This window comes from Carettochelys insculpta, chromosome 16 (genome assembly GCF_033958435.1).
Source record: "Carettochelys insculpta isolate YL-2023 chromosome 16, ASM3395843v1, whole genome shotgun sequence".
NCBI classification, from domain to species: Eukaryota; Metazoa; Chordata; order Testudines; family Carettochelyidae; genus Carettochelys; species Carettochelys insculpta.
The window spans coordinates 34328810-34337989 of NC_134152.1; positions in this window are offsets into that span (position 1 = coordinate 34328810).

The following is a 9180-nucleotide window of genomic DNA, read 5'->3' on the forward strand; positions in this document are numbered from 1 at the left end:
GTTTGATGGGTTGCTGGATGAGAAGAATGGATACATAATGCTTTCTTGATGGTAGATGAGCAGTGCTAATCTAAAATTAGCTTGCTCTGATAATCGGTTCTAATAACATCCCATAGTTAATTAGCATTAAACCTATCTTTCACCATATCTATACTTCCACTTCCACATTCAATTATTTTTTCTACCTCATTGGCTGTTTCATAATAAACATCATCTAAATTAAATATGTGTGAATATCATTCCAATAACTATCCATAAAGATAACATTGCCAGAGTGTTCACATTTTATCTAAACGCTGTATTAAAAACAAAATGTGTTTACAGTGTGACCTGGGGTTATTTTCTAACTTGCATCTGAATTGCTTCTTTTCATTTATATTTTACTAGGCCTATTATTATCAAGCATAAACATAGGGAGGTTTAAATTTGGAGTTAATGATGCTGCAGGACTTGAAATTAATGCAGACTGGGAGGAGGTTGTATGTGGAGGTTGTAGCAGGGTCAGAACAGCATAAGGATTTTTAAAACAATATACAGCTCAAGAGTTTTAAATTGTCTTACTTGGATCTGAAAGCACAGACTTAACATTGCATTACTAGTGTCTTTTCATTAACTTGAGATACAGATGAAATGAATAGGTTTTTTCTTTTCTGAATCAGAATGCAGAAGACAAGTATCTTTAGGTCCCATGGTAGATTTTTCACTTGCTAAAGCTTAATAGTTTAATTTACCTTTGTGAACCAATTATTCAACACTTATTTCAAACTCAGCAAGATAATCTTATTCCAGTAGATGGAACACATCAACAACAGTTTAATCACTGTCATATTCACACTCTAATGGTTGAATACGTGCAATTACTGGACGCACGAACCATGTATACAATAGTTTCAGTTTCCCTAATTACTGATTTTCTTTTTTACATACTAATCAGATCCACTATTCCAGGAGTGTAAAAGAAGGTTTACATTTCCTCCAGTAGTTCTATGAAGTCCAAGGCCTTTTCTTTTTAATAATAATAATTTTAAAAAGTTTGCATAAACTAATGAAGTGAGGCAGGGAACATATTATAAGTGTAGGTATAACACAAATAACTATTGTTATAGTCACCCATGCATAAAGCTTAAAACCATCACAATATATTTCAGCCTTTCCCTGTTTTACAAGTCACAAATAAACCACAATAACAGCACTGTGACAGATTTTAAATGTGGATATGGGTCTTCTGTCCATTCAAAGTGCTTTTGAAAATAAACGTACCTATCTGCATCATTAGGTGCTAAATATATTTTAAAATCAAGCCCATTGTTAGTACTGAGCCTACCTACACCTTAATTACTCAAGATTACAATATGTGGTTCCAAATGTGTTTTAAACTAGAGCATTAAAGATGAGATCTGAAGGCTTGAGGATATTTCACTTAATCATTGTGGTTTCGTTCCAGGTGATTTGCAGTGCAATTACCAAATACCCTCCACAGAGTAGGGAAGTAGTTATGCAATATTTTGCTTCATAATTAGAGGGTAGTTTCTGGGTTCTGTTGGTCCTTTTAAGTACAATTATTTCATCTTGAATGTCTGTCTCAAGAGTAATATGGGTTAAAACAACACTTATCACTGTAAAAGGCATATTAATGGTGCATTTCTCCTTCAGAAGGAGGATGAAGCTCATCCACAAGATGCAGCTGGTACCAAGAATATATACTGGGCTAACTGGAGTGTCTGTTGTTTGGTATCATCTCATTATTGTTCTGTTGGCAGTTGCTCTGCTGCTGTTGATCCCAGCAGATCTCCTGCATTGGAGTTTGACACTGGAAGTTAGTGATATAAACACATGCAGATAACAGAGGGAACATATCTTAGTTAGGCTGTACTTCTCCTTGAGGGCATTTTTGTACTCTGTCTTCTAGGTCCATGTAAGGGCCTGCCCAACCTCTTGGAAAGTAGGAAATGTAATTGTGTTGGCATGATTGATTTTCTCCCTTATAAAATTTCAGACAGAATTATTGCCACTTAGAGTACATGTATGTTAAATAATAAACAGATGAAATGGGAGAGTTAGGGATCCAAGTTACCAAGCTCCAGAGTACCACAGCAGGCTTCACGTCATGATCGTCATTTCTGTCTGTGCTCTGGCCTTTCAGTCTCATTTCTTCTGTTTTCTCTCCAATATTTCTCTGAGTTGAGCCCTCAGTCATGTGCTTCTTATCTCATTTCCCCATTACAGTAATTGGTTTTCCCCCACTTAACGTCATTTAACATATCCAGTTAGCCAAATGTTCATGATTTGTTTTCATTCAACATCTTATGTTATTAAAAATGATCAACATCTCCTCCTTGAACTAATAACACCACATCCTTATTGTCTTATTATTCAGCAATTTTCTTCACACATGTACATGGCTCATGGTAAATTAATCATTAATGGAACTCTGATTTTCTACTTGATTAAGAAAGTTTCAGGGCTTACTGTGTCCAAAATGCTTACGTTTATATCTTTTTCAAACAGGGTTTTTTCAGGGGTCTTTATGCTCAAAACTTCAGCACCCAGGTGGTAAATCACTAAAAATCCATGTAAAGTAACTTTGCCTGTTGCATTTTGAAGTATTTCATTCAACTTTAGGATCCAGATATCTAATTATTCCCCAATACTCCAGGATAAATAAAAACAGCCACCTCAGTAAATGACTTGTATGTGACTTGCTGCTCTTTGGGACATCAAGATGTTTGTCCTTCATGAGGAGTGTCTACACTACCTCCCTACTTTGAAGGGAGAATGGTAAGTAGGGTGTTGGGAGTTTATTAATGAAGTGCTGCGGTGCATATGTGGCACTTCATTAAGCAAATTCACCCCCGTGGCAACTTGCTGCGGGGGTAAATTTGCTAATGAAGTGCCACATATGCACCGCAGGACTTCATTAATAAACTCCCAACACCCTACTTACCATCCTCCCTTCAAAGTAGGGAGGTAATGTAGACAAGCCCATGAATATCCATCCAACCACTAACAGTCAATGGAAAACATCATTTACCATGAAAGTTTCTTGAAAATTCATTAATTCTTGAAAATCGTCAGTGGCTTGGCAGCTGAAACCAATGCCTATCATATTGATCTATATTGTCATATATTTTTCTTGAACTCCCCCAATCAATCTGTCTGCATTCATCTGTTGGCTTGTCTTATATTTAGATTGTAAATGTTTTGGGGCAGGGACTGTCCTTTTGTTGTTTGTACAGCATAGGGTTCTGGTCAATGAATGGGGCTACAAGCTACTATGATAATGAAAAAAATGAATACAGGTTGACCCGTTCTAATCTGGAACTCTGTCATCCAGCAGCATCCGTGTTCCAGCATGATTATAGTTAGCCAGGCAACCACTTACCATGGATGTGGCCACTTTTCCTGCGGTCTCAAAGTTTGTTTACAGCCACCTGTCCTGGCTCTCAGTGCTCTGTGCTGTGATTTACCCTTAAATGTCTTCTAAGAGCCCAGTAAGCAGTTGAAGTGTTGGTAATGTGCTGGAGAATATTGACCTCCCATGGTCCAGCAAATGCTCTTGTCCAGCACCAGTCAGGTCCCCGGAGTGCTGGATGAGAGAGGTTCAATCTTTAATAACATTTGTACCAAAAAGTGATCTGTTATTTGCTCTTCTTCATTCACTATATATCTGTGAAACAGTTGCATTGACACAATCAGCACTTAGAAAAGCTTCTATGTGATGGATTGTCCACCACCACGGTGACCAGTTAAAGCGAGTAGTTTGGAAACAAATTGTCATTTGATATGTAATTAGCCAAGCTAATCAGCAAATGTTTAACACCGAGGAGCATGTTCTCCACTAGCTGGACCCTACCAACTGCACTAAGGATTAGCAAACCAATTTTTTTCCTAAATTTTCCTGACTTTGGGTTCCTTTAATATTATTTGACTAGCTCTGCTCATTATATCCTTTATTATTGAAGTGTCATCTTCCGTTGTTATGTTCCTGCTAATATTTTCCACCCATGTGCAGGATAATTTTTGCGATGTGCACCTAGACATGTGTGGATGTGTACTGCCAGTACAAACACATCCCGCTGGCATGTGACTCTCACCTGAGTGGCTGCCCAAGCTTACAGGGAACACTGCTTACAGGGAACAAGCTTACAGGGAACACTTTTGAGTCACTGGGCCGCATGTCAGTTGCACCCTTTGCCCCGTCAATGGCCTGACCATATCCACCAGATACTTCCCTATCTGCTTACTTCAGAGGAAGCCAGCCAGGGGAAGGACTACAGCAGAGTAAGAGGCTGCCATGTCTTCTACAACCAAGATCTTAAACTCCCAGATGCTCCAGGGTGAAAGCCCATTTCCGTCACCTGCTGAGACCCTTGAACGCCCATTGAAGTCTAGTCACATTCAAGAAGCTGTCTGAGCCTTGCAGGATCACAGCCTGACTACAGAGCAGCCTATTTCCACTTCTCAGAGGAGAAGAAAATCTGTTTTTAAATCATTCTGTGGGTAAGCCATGCAGCCGTTTCTATAGCAACTCACTATGACCTCTAAGTCACTCCTACAGTGGGATAGTTTGACTACAACTTGCACAGGCACATACATTTTCTGCCATACAAGTCCCACTTAAGCCTTCTTTACTGGGCAGAAAGGAGCATGGAAGGCTAAACAGCAAGACAAAGCCCCGGCTTGAGATTCACGAGGCATAGCTTCAGTCCCTGGGTCAGCTGCAGATGTCCTGTGTGACTGTGGCCAAGTCACTGAACCCTTTTAGTGCCTCAGTTCAGTATCTGTAAAATGGGAATAATACTTCCCTGCACCTTCCAGGTGTGCTGCGAAGCCAAAATCCATTATGAAGTGTTTGGATACCATGGAGATGAGGGTCACCTAAATTGAATTTGCAGTGGAGCCAGGTTATTAGAGATACAGGGATTTAATTAGCTTTGCTTTTGTTGGAGAGAAAGATGAGCCTTTGAGCTTCCACAGAGCTTCAGGTCCACAAAGCTTGCCTTTCTCAACAACAAACTGTTAGGTGAAGCTATGCTCACGACCATATGAAAAAAGTCCTATGTAATTTAAAAAGAATGAAAGTAAGAGGGTTCTATCAACATTAGGCTTAAAAACCCAATCTGACTGAATTCTATAACAGGTAAATGCTAGGAAGTAGGTAAAAATGTATGCTATTACTGATCTATAATCAGACTATTTTTATTATTGAACAAGGATGACTGCTGGAATATATTATTCTCTTTTTCTTCATTGTTGGTATATTTATATATGCATTGTGAGGCCTCAATGAAATAATAATAAAGTGAAAAAAAATAGAAAGGTTGCCATTTTTGGTAAATTGCATAGGACTTTCCAACCAAGTCATGACATTCTGTTTCCTGTATCTTCGAGGAAAGGCCCATGATGCTCTCCCTAGTGAGAGGATGAATAAACAAACACCCAGCAGAGGTTAGTTATGTTGCTTAACACGCTCCAGGAAGATGCACAGGTGCCATGGCAAAGAATGAACTATAAGAACCTATGTTGAACAGACTAGAACAAAATATCCAGGAAAATATATTGGCAGTCACCAACCCTGTCTGTTTAAAAAGAGGGTTAAACTGGCTTTCTGTGCATGGATTACTTTCACCCCGAGTGCGGATTGCAAAACTGGGGATGAAGTGAGACTGTGCCACCATGTGTCAGTCTGTCAAGCTAGCAAGGCTGCTAGAAGACACTGCATTTTGGAAACTGGCAGTGCAAAGAATGGCATGAAACGGACTCCTGCCCCCAGCCTATTTATTTTCACAGGAGATGACCATGCAGTGTGTTACTTAAGCTGCTCTCTGCTCATTACACAATTAGTGATTTCAAAATATTTTGGTGCTTAATTGTATAATGGGGTCTGGCGCCAGGAGTTATTTTTGTTTATGCAGGATGTGGTAATTAATTATCCCTTCCCCCCAAGGAGTTAATGGGATTTACTGAGAAGTGCAGTTGTTTAAAAGTGTTCATTTGATTAATGGCCTGGTGTTAATAGGAGCGCCAAAGCCCAAATGGGATCATTTTCTAGTGCCTCTTCCCCACCCCTGCCCCACACCAAACAGATTTCCTCTCCGCCACTACCCCAGTTCTCTCTTTTCCAGGTCTTCCCATCTCCCCAGCCCCACTCCAGTCTGACTTGTTCCCAGCCCACCACCCTTTCTCTTTCCTCCCACCCAGTTTCATTTCCCATCTGGTACTAACATTTCTCTTTCCTTCACTCTTGCAAAGGAGAGTAACCTGGCCAATGGGCCATCTCTTCCAGGCTCCAGTTTTTGGATGAACAAGAATTCCTGTGGCACCTTACAGATATTTTGGGCATGACTTTTGGGTGTGACTCACAGCTAATGGTCTGCTGATCAGCTGGACTAAATGCCTCTTTGAATGATGATTGTCCGTGAAGCATGATAGTCTGGCACCTTCAGGAACTGACCTGTGCTGAATGAGAGAATTTGCCAGACCAAGGGAAGTTAATATCATTTAGCAACACTACTGACACTCCACAGCTTACTGGGTTCTTAGAAGGCATTCAGGGGTAAATTAGCACTAAATTACAGCACAGAACATGGAGACCCAGGGCTGCTGGCCATAAACAAACTTTATGGGATTGTGGGAAACTTGATCCCACCCTTGATTAGTGTTCATCTGGCTAACTAAAATCATTACAGATTATGGATGATGCCACATGAAAGTGTACTGGATTAGAGAGGTTCAACCTGTACCATGAATTTGTTTCCCCACTTTACTACTCTAGTACCATTCCAGTTCAAGGGATCACTCTAAAAAAGGTACTTTGTGACAGAAACCTGGTATCTGTCATCTGCTTTTCCTCTCCCTTCTTTTAGGGTTTGCAAGAAATGGAATCAAAACACCTGTTATCCCTGTTGTAATATATTTCCCTCAACATACAATAAAGGGCATTTAGAGTAAAAAATCTATGGCTGCTCTTGGTGCATGGAAACATAAGAAAGAAAAGGACTAAGTCAAGGCTCCATGGGAGAACATGAACAATGAGGGTCTCCATGAACACACTTAGTCATCTCTGCTATAAGGATGGTTGTTCTAGTTCAGTGGTTCCCAACCTTTTCCAGACAGAGACCCATTTTGACAATTCAGGAAGACTTGGTGACCCACAGCAATTAAAAAATGGGGGGAGCAGTGCCGTGATTAGCTAATTTTGTGCCTGAGGCAAGAATATAAAGTTGTGCCCCCTTATCTTTATATATTCATATTATCTGTTTCATAGAAGACAAAGTGAAAATACATTAATAACACTATGTTTATTACAGTTGATTATTTTATTATAGTTGATCTGAGCTGTGGTGGGGAAAAGACCATCATCCCCAAACTACTCCTGCAGCTTAAACCCCACACTCAGGGGCTGGGAGGTCACACTCAAGATGTGGTGGGGATACAAACAAAAAATGAAAACTGACAGATCAGCTACGTAGAACAGAAGGAGGGGGATGGAAGAAGGGAGGGGGGGTGAAAATTACTAACTGCAAGTGTCTATGAAGTGGCTTACCTGGTATGCCTATGAATATCAGAGGTGGAGAAGCTATCTGCGTAATGCATAATTGCGTCTCTATAGATAGAGATAGCGGCTGGATATGCCAGGATTAAGGAGCTGCAAATGGCTTCTTTAAGAGCCACATGCTGCTCTGAGCTGCTGGTGACCCTGAACAAATCTAATTGCAACCCATGTTTGGGTCCTGACCCATAGGTTGGGAATCTCCGCTCTAGTCTATTCAGTATAAGTTCTTATCCTGTTCTCTTCACCATAGTACCTGTGCGCCTCCCTGGCATGCATTAACCAATGTGACTAACCTGTGCCTGGTGGTGTTCTCTCATGCTCCCCAGGGAGACCATTGTGTGCCTTTTTCTGAGCTAACTCCTCAGAGAGACAGGAAACAGAATGCCACAACTTGGGTGGTAAGCCCTGTGCAATTTAATGAAAATGACAACCTTTCTACTGATTTTTTTTTAAAATTACTACTTCATTGAGGACTTAGAATGCATATATAAATATACCAGCAATGAAGAAAAACAGAACAATATTTTACAGCAGTCACCCACATTCAATAATAAAAATAGTCACATCATATATTAATTGTAGAATAAATTTTCACCTGCCCATTAGCATTTACTTGTTATAGAAGTCAGTCAGATTGGGGTCTTAAGCCTAATTTTGATACAGCCCTATTTGTTTCATTGTATTTAAATTGCATAGGTCTTTTTCATAAATCCAAGTACATACCTACAGGTAACTCTGTGCATTTACTCCAAGGGGGCCACTTATTATTTACAGCTTACTGATTTGAAATGCTGAGTGGCCCCTCTCCCTTTGGATGATCAGTGGGCTTACAATGGAAACAATATCATGCAATGTGAGAAAACTATGTTCCACCTGAATCCTGTGGATAGTAGATAATGTCTGCAATATGCACAAAGCACATTGGAATAAAGGATGACACCACATTCCTCCAGGTGTGCTGTTGCTTATCCCCAGCGAATCCTATTTCACCTGCTTTTGCTGTTCCCCATTAACTAATTCAGTCCATTGTCAGCAGAAATACCTGGAGCCTGGAAACAGCAGGGAGGCAGATTGCAACACTGAAAAAAATAAAAAAAATAAAAAGAAAGGAAATGAGATAGCTGGAGGGAGAAAATGATATTTAGTTTTCGCCCTACCTTGTAATTATATACCACCAATGGGGAAAAGGTCAAAGAATATTTTACTTGAACAGCCTCTGTGTATGAACAATTGCACCAGCTCTTTTTTTTTTGGAATGCATTTCTTTAATACACTGAGTGAGCCAAGAGCCCCATTCTTCCAGTAACTGTGGCAAAAGAGGATTTGTTATGCGCTATCTGTCAAGTTGAGATGCCTAAAATTTTATCACTCTTAAAAGCCAATTTCTGCTCCCAAGGTAAATGGAACCTGCAGAACTAGAAAACTGATCATAAAGTTCTCTAACTACCCCCGTGCATATGAATCAGCCTAAGATGTCACTTTCAGCTGAAGAATTCCAAGATCTATTTATGTTTCAAGACCTTTAAATAAATGGACTTCTTAAAATTCATTGGAAGTAGATTCTTCTACCATTTATCTTTATGTTGGCTCAAGGGACCAACCATGAGCTCAAAAGTGTTTTCTCT